General features: G+C 45.6%; 1 pseudogene; it reads right to left on the bottom strand.

Moving 5' to 3' along the window:
- Positions 1–212: 212 nt before the first annotated feature.
- LOC18054418 lies at positions 213–13,906 on the bottom strand (annotated as a pseudogene).
- Between the last annotated feature and the right edge of the window lie 579 nt (positions 13,907–14,485).

Below are 14,485 nucleotides of genomic sequence, written 5' to 3'. Positions count from 1 at the left end.
CTAAGGGCTATTATGAAGAGTTCCTCTTATTTACAATTTCTATATAAACATTAGGAAGCATTCTATTTGAGATCCACAACTTATACTACATCGTAGGATAATTGAACCAAAAACCTCATCATTTCTGATTCAATCATTTAGCTGAAATATCACTGATTATGTCATTTAAGTTTCAGAGATAATGTAGAAGATGGCATGTTACTAATAGATCTCTAACGAGCCTCCAACTCTGAGATCGTAATTGAGTTACTTGAAGATGATTCGGGAATGCTTAACAAAGAATCTGGTCCAATTGATTTCCTATCTGCCAAGAAACCGGGTTGCTTCGGCTGAGGCAGCACAATCTCACTACCCAGCATCAAAATCACCGAGGGCATACATGGCCTGTCATCAGGATGTTGTTGCACACATAATAGACTGATGTGAATGCATCGTATCACTTCAGTCAGATTGCAAGATTCTTGATAACAGGGATCAATCAGTTCTGAAGGCATGCCTTTGTTCCACAACTTCCATGCCTAACAACATATCATAACTCTTTTGTCACTTATAATGTATTTAGTGGTTTAAACTATGATAGAAAATGTCGTATATATGCGTTTTGCTTACATGTCCTATGAGATTAAGCTTGTTGTCCAAATGATAAAATCCTCTATTTTTTTTTCCACTTACTATCTCCAGCAATAATATTCCAAAGCTGAAGACATCGGATTTTACTGAGAATTGCCCATCACTAGCGTATTCTGGTGCCATATAACCACTTCAGAGGAGTAGAATGTATAAGTTAGTTTTCATTAATCAAAGTCATTAATCAAAGCAAGTGAATCGTAAAGATCACATGACTGGAAATACTTACTGTTGATGCGAGATTCTGGTTACGCCTTCCAACGACCAGGATGTCTGCTCGATCAACCTCACCTCGATCAGGATCTCTCCTCGTACGCTTTCTTCTCTAAGTATCCCTGCGTCCACAGAAACAAGTCAGAGCACGCCAGTTGTTTTCCCGGCGTAAACCCTCCGACGCTCAAGTTAGATATGAAGGCTCTGGGAGCGCTTGCCACAAATCTTATGGCTTTTAGGTCGTTTTCTCTCTTTTAGAATTTCCTTTCTCTCTGTTATTATCTCAAAATTGCTAACCCTTTTACCTTCGTTGGCTACCTTTTTATAGGCCACTTCTGAACTCTGGCCTTTCCTCCCTTTGCGCTCGCCATCCTCCCACTTCTTGAAAGTGGATGCTCCATTGCCGTAGTCGTGGGCGGTTGCGTGGCCCTTGCACCTTGATTCTCGGACTGGAGAGCATGTCTCGCCAACTGTCGTTGACCGGGTCTCCTCGACCCAACCGTTAGCAGGAATACAGCAGAAATGGCTTTATGCTTCTTGCAGGAAGTTGGCTTCGCGGATGACATGCTCGTGGATGAGCAGGATATTTCTGCTCCTGCTCCTCCGGATGCCAGGCTCTTATGGGACACACTGGTTCGCAGAACTCTGCCATCAGATATCTGCTCATCATGCCTAGTCTCGTCGACGTATTTCTCCCAAACATCGGTCCCCCAGTTTCTGGTGTTGGGTAATGTAGTGGACTAGAAGTAGAAACTTGACAGTATTTGCTCGCGTGGGATTGAAAAAGGCTGCCAAGAGTCATATCGCATTTAATTACGGACGAGGTGATGTGGCAGAAATCTGCCCCTCTATTCGAATTTCAAACCAACGGTTACGAGGCCCTTGGTATTTGGTGCCGTTAAATGCTGGCAACCCAAGAGTCCGTCCCCATTAGGAAACCCAAATCCTCTCGAACGGCAAATTCATCATTCACTCCGTCTCCGTCTCTGTCCCTCCGGCAAAGAAGTTTCGGCATAAAGGCCTCCATCTCTGTCTTTCACCGGCTGAACCATTACTTCAAGTATTTCTTCTATCTCCTTGGTCTCGGATAGTTGTAGATAATTTCTCTTCTCTTTTGTTTGGGTAGTAGTTGGTGGTGGTGTTGTGGTTAGAGCTTAGGGAATGTCGAAAGACAAAGAGAAGGTCCTTGAGGTTGACGTCGATGAGTTGGACTTCCTGCCTAGTATGCTCACCGATCCTGCTTTTGACCCCGGGATCCCCTTAGAGCCCATTAGATCTAGTGTTGGTACTAGCGCTAGGAGGATGTCCCCCCAAACAACCTCCTCGAACGGAAATAACGATGAAGAGGGGTCTTCTGGTTCAGAGAACACCCTGAGTGAGGGTCGAGGAGATGATTCTGGTGAGGTGTCCCTATTAGGAGCGTCGCCACCAGAAGGGCGGAGTACAATAGGAGGTAGAGCCCTATCGCGGGACTACGCTATTGATTATATGACGTGCACGACCACGTTTGACGAGCTCGCTGACCTCCGGCTTAGGTATAACATTCCTGGTGAAATACTTCTTAAGGTCCCAGGAAAGAAGGATACCCCTAGCAGGCCTACTAGGGGATATGTTACCTTGTTTTTGGAGAGTTTTAGGCACCGGCTGAGGTGTCCCTTGCAACCCTACTTTGCCCGGATTCTTAACGGGCTAAACCTAGCTCCTGGTCAGCTGAACCCCAACGGGTGGAGAGTGCTCTCTGGTCTGTTCATACTGTGGGACAGATGTTGCCAAAACGAGCCCACGGTCGATGAGGTGAAGCACTTGTACCAGCTAAAAAGCAGCCCCAAAGACGCCGGCTGGTATTACTTTCAGTCAAGTACCAAGACCAGGAAACCCATAACCGATCTTCCTTCTGGTGGTGGTGGGAATTGGAAGAAGAAGTTCTTTTTCGCAGGGGGTCCCTGGGGTCAAGTTGCACAGGTTGATGGGCAGGACTTCCGCGTCCCACCCCGTTTCATGGTCCCAGGTTGCCTACTCGTATTAGATGTCTTGTCTACCTTGTTGTTTGCACTTTACTAGTTTGTCTCTAATCAAATGTTTGTTTGTGTTGCAGGTTCTTGGGGTGTTCACTTCCCGCTCCAACCTGATCAGCTCAAATGGGTCGAGGTTGTACTAGCCAACTCCTGCCCGAGTCGAGAGTTGATAACCGTTTACAACTTGCTCGAATCTCGCTTGATACTCCCTGGCCATAAGATGGAGGACGCTGTGATTGGGGCTCTGAACAGGAAACGTTCTCGACCTCAAACCACGAAGAAGGACCACAACAAGGACGCCCCTTCTGCAAAACGGGCCAACATCGTGCAGCAAGTCTTTCCCTTGAAGACTTTACCTCCTGCTCCTGCCAAAGTCGGGGAAACTAGTGGAGCAGCGACAGATCCTGCTTCAACTTCTCCTCCTGTCGGGTCTCGATCTCGGTTACCTGACAGCCGAGCAGAGCACTTGGTCCCCTATCTCAATGAGTTATCTAAACTCCTGAGCAAGAAAGACCTGGAGGACTTTGACGGCTGCACCTTGGGTGAGCTGGTGGGAGCCATGCAGTATAGCGCTTTCCACCTCAGCTGCATGACCACCTATTATAAGGCTAAGGTTGGCCGCTACGACCGGAAGATGAAGGAGGACATACAATCGGCGACGACCAGAGCTGACGTTGCCGAAAAGAAAGCAGGGGAGCTGAATGTTGAGAACCTGAAGCTGATAGAGCAAGAATCTCTTGCTCAAGCAAAAGCCATTACCCTCGAGGAGGAGCTGACCAAGGTTAAGGAGGATCTGCAAAGGCAGAAGGCTATGTATAAGGCTCAGCTCGAATCTCTCCGCGATTCCCACCGAGCTCAGGTCGAGAACTTGGAGAGGGAGGTTGACAACCAGTATGACCAGGGACTACGGCACTCTTATCGTTGCATCATGGTCGTCCTCGGGAAGCAGCACCCTGATCTAAAAATGGGTGACCTTGCAGCTGGTGTTGCTCAACATATGGACGAGGAGGCGGCCAAGGAAGATGCCGAAGGGGTAAAGTCAATCGTGATTGAGGAGGAAAACTCTTCTCCTCGTGCAGTCCCTGCTAACGTTGGCGAGGCGAGCACCCCCCCCGGACGCAACTGGTGATACCCCCCCAGCACCAGAGGAGGTCCAGCCAACCGATGCTGCTCAGCTTACTAATCCGCCCTCTTCTTGATATATTTCTTGTATTGTAATGAACAATGTTTGTGAAGATTATCTCCTTTGTTAATTATTAACAAATTAATAAAAATATTTTTTGATTACTTTATTGTGTTGTAATCATGAGTTATTTTTCGTTTGAGAATCTGCTCCTCTTCGTCTGGTTGAGCAGGTTCTGGCTTGGCGTATGGTTTTGCCACATGCCTTGGAAAATTTTTCGATGCTTGGGGATTCTGCTCGCCTTCGCGTGGTCGAGCAGATCCTGGCACGCTTGGCTTCTGTCTCGCCATAAAACAGGCTTCGAGACTTGGCGAGCCTTTGCATGCCTTAGAAAATATTCCGATGCTTGGGGATTCTGCTCGTCGTCGCGTGGTCGAGCAGATCCTGGCACACTTGGTTTCTGTCTCGCCATAAAACAGGCTTTGAGACTTGGTGAGCCTTTGCATGCCTTAGAAAATATTTCGATGCTTGGGGATTCTGCTCGCCGTCACGTGGTCGAGCAGATCCTGGCACGCTTGGCTTCTGTCTTGCCATAAAACAGGCTTTGAGACTTGGGTGAGCCTTTGCATGCCTTAGAAAATATTCCGATGCTTGGGGATTCTGCTCGCCGTCACGTGGTCGAGCAGATCCTGGCACGCTTGGCTTCTGTCTCGTCATAAAACAAGCTTTGAGACTTGGGTGAGCCTTTGCATGCCTTAGAAAATTCTTCAATGCTTGGGATTCTGCTCGCCTTCGCGTGGTCGAGCAGATCTTGGCACGCTTAGCTTCTGTCTCGCCATAAAACAGGCTTTGAGACTTGGGTGAGCCTTTGCATGCCTTAGAAAATTCTCACAGTTTCAAGTGAATGAAATTCCTCGACGTTCCATTAATTGCAGGATTCAACTTACACGAAATTGTTTGGACATAAAATAAATAACAGCAACTATGAACAGAAAGAACTTGAAAATATTAGCGACTCTTACTGGAAATATTTCCTGAGATGTGCTGCGTTCCATGGGCGCTTCACCTCGTGGCCATCCATGCGAACCAGCTTGCAGGCTCCTGGTCCAACTAGCTGTTTGACTCTATATGGCCCCTCCCAATTTGGACCGAGCACTCCTTGAGTCGAGTCTTTGGTATTCTGATTCACTCTCCTTAACACCCAATCTCCAACCTTGAACTGCCGTATGTTCACCTTCTGGTTATAATATCGGGCAACCCTTTGCTGGTAAATAGCTGATCGCTCGGCTGCTTGCTCACTCCTTTCCGTCACCAAATCAAGATTCAAGCATATCTGCTCGTCGTTCTCCTGCTCATTGAAATGATCTGTCCGGTACGTGGTCATTCCTATCTCAGCTGGTACGACCGCTTCATGTCCGAAAGCCAAGGTGAACGGCGTCTCCCCAGTTGTTGTTTTGTGGGTTGTCCTGTATGCCCATAGAACACCTGACAGCTCATCAACCCATGTACCCTTTTTTGCTCCAAGCCTGGTTTTCAAAAGCCTCTTAATGGTCTTGTTGGCTGCTTCTACTTGTCCATTCGATTGAGGGTGAGCAGGCGAGCAATACTTCAACTCTATCCCGAGGTTCTGGCAGAAATCCCTGAAGCTGTGATTATCGAACTGCCTGCCATTATCCGTCACCAAGGCATAAGGGATCCCGTATCGACAGACCAGGTTTCTCCACACAAAGTCTGTCGTTTTCTTCTCTGTAATCCTGCTAAGGGCTTCGACCTCTATCCACTTCGTGAAGTAATCTATAGCAACTATTGCATGCGTTGCTGCTCCTCGTCCCTTTGGCAGCGGGCCGATCAAATCAATTTCCCATTGAGCAAATGGCCAAGGGGAGGCCATAGAGGTGAGCTTCTCTAGTGGTTGGTTGGAGAAACTTGCAAAACTCTGGCAGTTTACACAACTCCTGGTCTTCTCCTGTGCATCCTGGTGCATTGTCGGCCAGAAATATCCCTGCCTTAGAACCTTTGACGAGCCGACCAGAAGCATCCGGCTTGTACAGAGTTTGACGCAATGGCTGGTTTGTTATAACCGAGACTGGGAATGCCTGAAAGTATGGCCTCAACTTCCGAGCAGCATCCACAAGGGCAAGTGCCCATTTCTCCAACCGTGGGTATCTGGTCTCAGCGTCGAGCAGGGCTTTGCTGGTGTAGTATATCGGATACTGAACTCCTTCTTCCTCTCTCACCAGAATAGAACTGGTGGCCCGATCCAATACCGCCAAATACAGGTATAGCTTGTCCCCATCCTTTGGTGTGGACAGCAGTGGAGCTTGCTGCAAGTATTGCTTCAAGTTCTGGAAGGCCTCCTCGCATTTTGGGGTCCATTCTGTTTTCTTTCCCCTCCTTATCACTTGAAAGAATGGCTGACACTTATCTATAGCCTTGGATATGAATCTGCTCAACGCCGCCAACCTCCCCGTGAGGCTTTGCATCTCCTTCAGGTTACGAGGAGACCTCTTCTGCACAATCGCCTGGATTTTCTCGGGGTTTACTTCAATCCCCCTATGGCTCACCATGAATCCAAGGAATTTCCCTGACTCGACCCCAAAAGCACACTTCTCCGGGTTGAGCTTCATCTTATACTTTCTCAAAAGCCCGAATGTCTCCTCGAGGTGTCCGACATGTTCCTTCGGGAATTTAGACTTGGTGATCATGTCATCCACGTACACCTCCATGGTTTTCCCAATCAATGGCTTAAAGACTTTGTTCACCAGCCTCTGATAGGTGGCCCCAACATTTTTGAGACCAAATGGCATTACCCTGTAACAGAACAAACCCTGGTTAGTGATGAAAGCCGTGCTCTCCTCATCCTGCTCGTGCATGGGGATCTGGTTGTATCCCGAGAACGCGTCCATGAAGCTAAGCAGACCGTGTCCAGCCGTTGAATCTACTAGCTGATCGATCTTTGGTAAAGGGAAGCTGTCTTTTGGGCATGCCTTATTAAGGTCTGTGAAATCCACACACATCCTCCACTTGCCATTTGCCTTCTTTACCAACACCACATTCGATATCCATTCAGGGTAATTGACTTCCCGAATGAACCCTGCTCTCAAGAGCTTCTCCACCTCACCATTTATAGCCTCATACCTCTCCTGGTTGAAGCACCTCCTCTTCTGCCTTACTGCTCGAGCACCTTTCTTTACTGCCAGCTTATGACATGCTACCTCAGGGTCAATCCCTGGCATGTCTTCATGTGTCCAAGCAAACACATCTGCATGAGGCTGTAAGTATTTCACCAACTCCTGTTTTTGCTCTCCCTTAAGTCTCGACCCGATTCTGATCGTCTTTCCCGAATTCTCTGGTCCCAGGCTTACTGTGTCCAGATCCTCTACAGGTTCTTGTCTGCCCTTCTTGTTTTCAACTCGGGTATCGAGGGATATTATCTGCATTGCTTCCTTTGCTGCCGAGGAGTAACAGCTTCTTGCGATCCTCTGGTCTCCTCGTACCACTCCAACTACCCCATTCATCCGGTACTTCAGAGCCAGATAATGGTTGGACAGCACCGCTTTGCTCATCCTCAGAAATGGCCGACCCAGGATCATCTGGTAAGGACCTTCTTCATCCACTACCACAAAGTCCAGTATCATTGTCATTTTTGTTGGGGAGCTCCCAATCGTGATAGGCAGCTCGACCACGCCCAGAAGGACCAGCTTTCCTCCTCCGAACCCCTTCAAGGAGGTATTGGTGTAATTCAACTTCAGGTCTGTTATTCCCATCTCCTCCAGAGTTGACTTAAACAACACATCAACTGAACTCCCTGTATCAATCAGTATCCTGTCAAACTTCTTGCTATCAACAGTGGCCTTGATGACCAAAGCATCCTCGTGGGGGTATAGGATCCCTTCTTCATCCTCATCTGTCCACATGATTGGCACTTGCCTGACTCTTGCACGTTTGGCTGCTGGGGTATTGAAGAATACCTCTTTGCTGGTCATGGCGTATCTAGCATAATTTTTCCTCGACCTGTTGGAATCTCCGGCCAATGTTGGGCCCCCAACTATAACCCTTACTGCAGGCTGCTCGCGCCTCAAGTTCTTGTCACTCTGCTCCCCTTCACTTGTTGAGGCTACAATTGGAAAGGTCCCATCTACAAACTCGTCCAGATACCGATTTCTCACCAAATCTTCAACCTGGGTCTTAAGATCTCTGCAATCTGCTGTGGTGTGGCCATGAGTGCCATGGAACTTACAATAGCATACCCTATCCCTCCTGCTGGGTAGCTTTGTTATTGGAGCAGAGAGGTATAGCAACCCTCGATCCTTTATGGTCTCGTACACCTCGTCCAGGGACATCTTCAAGGACGTATACCGCCCATAATCCTGGTTCTGGTCAATCAGATGCACTGCTCTTTCTCTGTTTGCTCCGTTCTGAGTTGGGGGCGGTGGTAGTACTTCTGGTCTGCTTCCTCTACTACCGTGGGAATGTTGATGAAGACCACCATACGCCGAATCATGCCTTCTTCAAGGCTCCCTAGCTGGGGAACGAGGAGGTTGCGCCCTGCTGCGCTGATACTGTGGTGGCCTCTGATGAGGCTGGTAAGTAGCTACCCGACCTCCTGCTCCACTACCCAAGGTCTGGTGGTCCCTCCTCCTGATCGGCCCATTCCCCGGTAATGCTTTCTTCTCTTTCCTCCCAAACCCTTCTAACTGGTCTGTCTTAATCCGTGCTGCCTTCTCCTCTTCAATCTCAATATCTCTCTTAGCCTGCTCGTATGCGGTTGCATACATCTGAATAGCTTAGCTTCTCAAGTTGTACCACAGCCTTCCTATCTTCACTCCTTCTTTCAATCCCCTTAACGTCTGAGGGTGGTTGAAGGCTCCCAAGTCGAGGACAGCACGATGAAACCTCTTGATGAATTCCCGAAGGGTTTCTTGCTCCCCCTGTTTCATGCTTTTCAGCTCCATCATGTCATCTTCTGGTGCCATTGCCCAACTAAACTGCTCTACAAATTCCTGGCACATCTACTCAAAGGTTTTAATGCTGCCCCGAGGAAGTTTCTTGTACCACTCTCGTGCACGTCCCTCAAGGGATAGTGGGAACACCCTGCACCTTTGGGATTGAGATAATCCTTGTACCCCAGTTATGTCGTTGAAGCGCTCTATGTGCACCAGCGGATCAGTTCTTCCCGAGTATCTAAGGTCTGGGAGGCGAAAATCTCTCGGAATAATTGCCCTCATGATCTCTGCTGTGAGCGGTGATTCTTCGTCCAGCATTATCCTCCAACCAGGAGCTCTGCTCCTTCCTTGCATGTCGTCAATTATCTGTGCTAGTCTGCGCACTTCCTCCTCCAGCTGTACTGCACGACCAGGGTCACATGCTGCAACTTGATCCCGCTCTTGCACTACATCATGCAAGTGTTGCCTCAACTCTGTTTCCTCTGCATTCGTCACCCCGTCGTCCTCGTCAAAAATCTGTCTTGCCGGGGACTGCTCTTCCTCTCTATGAAATTCTCCTCGCAGAGGTATATTACCTCTCTCACCACCAAATCTCCCGGTGGTTTGACTTCTCCTCGTACTATCGGGACCTGGTGTCACTCCACCACCTCTCACCCTTTCTTCCTGGGTTACCCTTCGTTCGCTCCGCAGCTCATGCAGGATGGTTGTCAAGGTCTCCATCTGCTTTTCCATTCGTTCCATCCGGTCGAACATGGCTTTTTCCCGTGCTTCACTGGCTATCTCCCTCAGCGTCACGGAATCGTTAAGCCTCATATCACCCCCTTGTGCACTACTGCCTCCTGTCTCCATTGCTTTTCAGTTGCTTCCCTTCTCTTCTTGCTATCAACAGAAGCTTTTTGCTCAGCTCCCCACAGACGGCGCCAAAATGTTGATGCGAGATTCTGGTTACACCTTCCAACGACCAGGATGTCTGCTCGATCAACCTCACCTCGATCAGGATCTCTCCTCGTACGCTTTCTTCTCTATGTATCCCTGCGTCCACAGAAACAAGTCAGAGCACGCCGGTTGTTTTCCCGGCGTAAACCCTCCGACGTTCAAGTCAGATATGAAGGCTCTGGGAACGCTTGCCACAAATCTTATGGCTTTTAGGTCATTTTCTCTCTTTTAGAATTTCCTTTCTCTCTGTTATTATCTCAAAATTGCTAACCCTTTTACCTTCGTTGGCTACCTTTTTATAGGCCACTTCTGAACTCTAGCCTTTCCTCCCTTTGCGCTCGCCATCCTCTCACTTCTTGAAAGTGGATGCTCCATTGCCGTAGTCGTGGGCGGTTGCGTGGCCCTCACGCCTTGATTCTCGGACTGGAGAGCATGTCTCACCAACTGTCATTGACCGGGTCTCCTCGACCCAACCGTTAGCAGGAATACAGCAGAAATGGCTTTATGCTTCTTGCAGGAAGTTGGCTTCGCGGATGACGTGCTCGTGGCTGAGCAGAATATTTCTGCTCCTGCTCCCCCGGATACCAGGCTCTTACGGGACACACTGATTCGCAGAACTCTGCCATCAGATATCTGCTCATCATGCCTGGTCTCGTCGACGTATTTCTCCAAAACACTTACTATGTTCCAACAACTCTGGTTGTGTTTCCTTCTGTCTCATCTCCGCCAAAAGTTCTGGCAAAGCCAAAATCTGAAATTTTTGGATTCATATCCTGATCGAGTAACACATTACCTGCTTTGAGATCTCGATGTATAATCCTCAATCTAGAATCTTGATGAAGGTAGAGAAGAACCCTAGCAGTCCCACAAATTATGCAGAAACGCTTGGACCAATCCAATAGCTTACATCTTTCTTGATCTACAAATTACCATGTTAAGGTTATAAGATTCGTCTATAATCAAGGCACAAGCTAGCTGAATATTTTAATGTTTTAGAGGGATCCAGACCAAAAATGAAAGAGTCCAGGCTTTTGTTCGGCATGAATTCATAAATCAACAATTTCTCCTCTCCTTGAATGCAGCAGCCAAGAAGCTTTACAAGATTTCGGTGCTGTAATTTGGAAAATAGTATAACCTCATTCTTCAACTCCTTCAATCCTTGCTCAGAAATCTTTGAAAGCCTTTTTACAGCAATTTCCTGTCCATCCACCAGTGTGCCCTGGGAAGATATATGTGAATTTAGTTACCCAGTAAAATAAGTATTCTTGACTTGCAGCTTTCAAGTTTACCTTGTAAACTGGTCCAAGGCCGCCTTCTCCAAGCTTGTTGTTGATTGAAAAGTTATCTATGGCATTAGCAATTGTAGCTAACTCAAACAGTGGTAGCTCCAGGTCTATGTTTTGATCTTCGTTTTCCTGATCAGTTTCCCTGCTGTTTTCTGTTTTCTCTGAAATTTTGGACAATATTAACTGAAGGCAGCATATGCGGTACGTATACCAGACAATATTAAATGACTAACTAGTGAATACAATTTTCTTGTTCTTAATGAGGAGGTTCTTTATCTGTAAATTTGTATTAAAGCTATTTTATACATCCAATATGTATTTTTCGGTCAATATGGAAGCGCAAGTGAAAAACGAAACCACATGTGAAACAGAGGCATGTATTAATATAATACTAGCCAAGTACATATAAGTAAACCAGCTACTCCAACTAAAAATTTTACGAGTTCAATTACCTTGCCGCAGGTATAAATGAAATGCAATGTTAACTCTACACCTTAGAGACATATTCACAGCTATCGCTGCATATAAAAATTTAATCTACTTGTTAGCAATTGTAGCTAACTCAAATAGTGGTAGCTCCAGGTCTATGTTTTGATCTTCATTTTTCTGTTCAGTTCTCCTGTTGTTTTCTGTTTTCTCTGAAATATTGGGCAATATTAACTGAAAGCAACATATGCAGTGCGGATACTGGACTATATTAAACTAATAACTACCATTTTCTTGTTCTTGATGAGAAAGTTTTTTATTTGGAAAATAGTATCATAGCCATTTCATTCATCCAATATGCATTTTCCAGTCAATATGAAAGTGTAAGTAAATAAAGAACCACAGGTGAAAAGAGGCATGTATTAATATAATACTAAATGCATGTAAGTATACCTGTTATTCAAGCAAAAAATTTACAAGTTTAATTAACCTGCCCTAGGTCTAAATGATATGTATTGTTAACTCTTCATCTTGAAACAAATGTACAGTTATTGTTGCAGACGAAAACTTAATCTACTTGGTGAAAGATTTTATTGAAGATTTGATACTGCAAAATCGAACTCATATAAATATTGATTGAAAGGAAACAACTATCATAAAAATGTAAACAAATGGCTATAAATTTTTGAAGGAAAATGGAGCAATATTATACCTACTATATTTCTCCTTCTTTTGTGAACCAAATAGCCAGCTGCAATCACTGCAGCTAACAGGGCAGCAGTAGAAATGACTATCACCACTATCTTTGTCGTAGGCTCACCTTTCGCTCCTTGATCAGCGTATTCAGGTATAGCAAAGCAAGTCAATAATCATATAGCTAAGAAAAAAGGATTCAAATAGCAACAGAATTCTATGCATAGAAGCTATACCCAGAAACTGCTTTATGTGAAAGGAGCATCTCAATCTGAACTCATTACTAAATTACACACTAAAAATATGGAACTAATCTAACTGGAGTGGCACTCCTAAGTTCTCATAATGGAGTAACTTAAACAAGTAAACGGATACCTAGCTCTGAAGCAGACATTCGAATATACAAGTGCTGCCCACCATCTGGAAAGCTTCTCATGTCAATCAGATCGCCAAACCACATGGCACAGCCACTGCCGCCTCCTCTGATATCTGAGTTTGTGTAAGCCATACAAGAAGAGTTTTCTAAGCACCCCTCCCTGCATTCCTCGAGGTTCATACGTTTGCTCACCCAAGAAGGAGTAGCATCTGGCAGTTTCAGCTCAGTAAATTTCATAAAGCCATCTTGCCTAGAGTAGTTTAACGGCTTATTACGCACACACCCTTTAGACCAGTCTACATATCCCCCTGACTTATGTTTAAAACCTTTTCGACATTGGCAAACAGGCGACTGGCTAATGATGCAAATGCCATAGGCGCCACAAAGGCCATAAGTGTCACATTGATCTCTTGGCACATCTGAATACAGTTCCCAACTTTGAGTTGCTTTATTCCATATGAATCGTCGACGTACATAGAGTGTTTGGTTCATGATAATCCTTGAGATAACTGCTTTATTTGTGATGTTGAATGTGTAGTACAGCTCAACATCATTAGAGACAAAGCTGAAACTAAAGACTGGGTTAGGCCTTAGTGATGGAGCACTAAATCTAAGGCCATTCCATGGACCAGTCCTATAAAACTTTCTTGATCCCTTCCACATGACACCTCGGGATTATCTTGTCGTTCAATTGCCCAAATAAAGTCTCCGGGAGATGGGTCATCAAAGCTCTTCCATGATGTTACGCGCCGCTCAAGACCTGTCTCTAAATCCCATCCGAGCTTCATTCCTGGGAGCAATGTATCAGAAGGATAATCAAAGCTCTGCCAGAAATAAGTCTCAGAATCACCATCTTGTTCACTTCTGAGGACAAAATTTCCTGAATCTAGTAGCTGCAATACAACTGGAGTCCGGACTTCTTTACTCAAGTATGCCGACCAAACTACGATATTGCTTTTACTTGTTAATACAAGATTGTCTGTCTTGTTTATCATTAGGAAGCCAGAAGAGTCATTGATCAGGTTGAGTCGGTTCCCAACCCAAACCACTGTTTTAACTGGGATATTTTTGTACCAAATTCCTACGTAACGATTCTTGGAACTACCAGGGCTGAAGAAACCAAGCTCGAAGCTTCCATCTTTTGAAATTAAGGTCCTACTGTCATTAAGAGTCTGAGATGAAGTAATGATGTCAGGTGCAAATGAGAATTCAGACAAGAAAAACGGTAACTTACAAAAGATTAACAAAATCCAGAGTGCATCCATTGGTTTATACAATTTAGGCTTGTAGCTCCCTCTAATATATTAAATAAATATGCCTTGAGTAGTGATTAAATTCGAAGTCTATAATAAACTCTTTGGCATTGTAGCCGAAGTTGGCTTGTTCCGCTCCTCATCCTATGGGCTCCAATTCCCATGCAAGACCGCAGTTATATACTATAAAATGATGGGACCTTGATAAACAGAGACTTGCACCTGAAAATTCAACATCTCTGTAAATAAGTGAAAAAATTATGGTAATGAAAATGGGCAAGCTAAACACCTGGTATTATAAGTGGGATCCCACTGAAGACAACGTCAATATAAAGAAAAATAATTTCTCCCCATTTCTTCTAGCAACGTAGACTTTGCGCGTATTTTAGGTATGGTTAGTTGAGTAAAACTGACAGTTTTGATTGGAATCTTTGTATCATGTTGCGGAAGTGTTCCTAATGATCTGTCAAATGATATATTTTACGTAACTTAGCAAGGCCCGTGAAAATGATACTCCCAAACAGGGAGCGGTAACGTCGGAGTAGAAGGCAATTGAACTATTCTTGACCATCCAAGTGTCACAAATTTTAC

The sequence above is a fragment of the Citrus clementina genome, unplaced genomic scaffold, assembly GCF_000493195.1.
Source record: "Citrus clementina cultivar Clemenules unplaced genomic scaffold, Citrus_clementina_v1.0 scaffold_1, whole genome shotgun sequence".
NCBI lineage: Eukaryota > Viridiplantae > Streptophyta > Magnoliopsida > Sapindales > Rutaceae > Citrus > Citrus x clementina.
The sequence above is the reverse complement of the archived record's forward strand: the minus strand, read 5'-3'. Positions and strand labels throughout refer to the sequence as shown.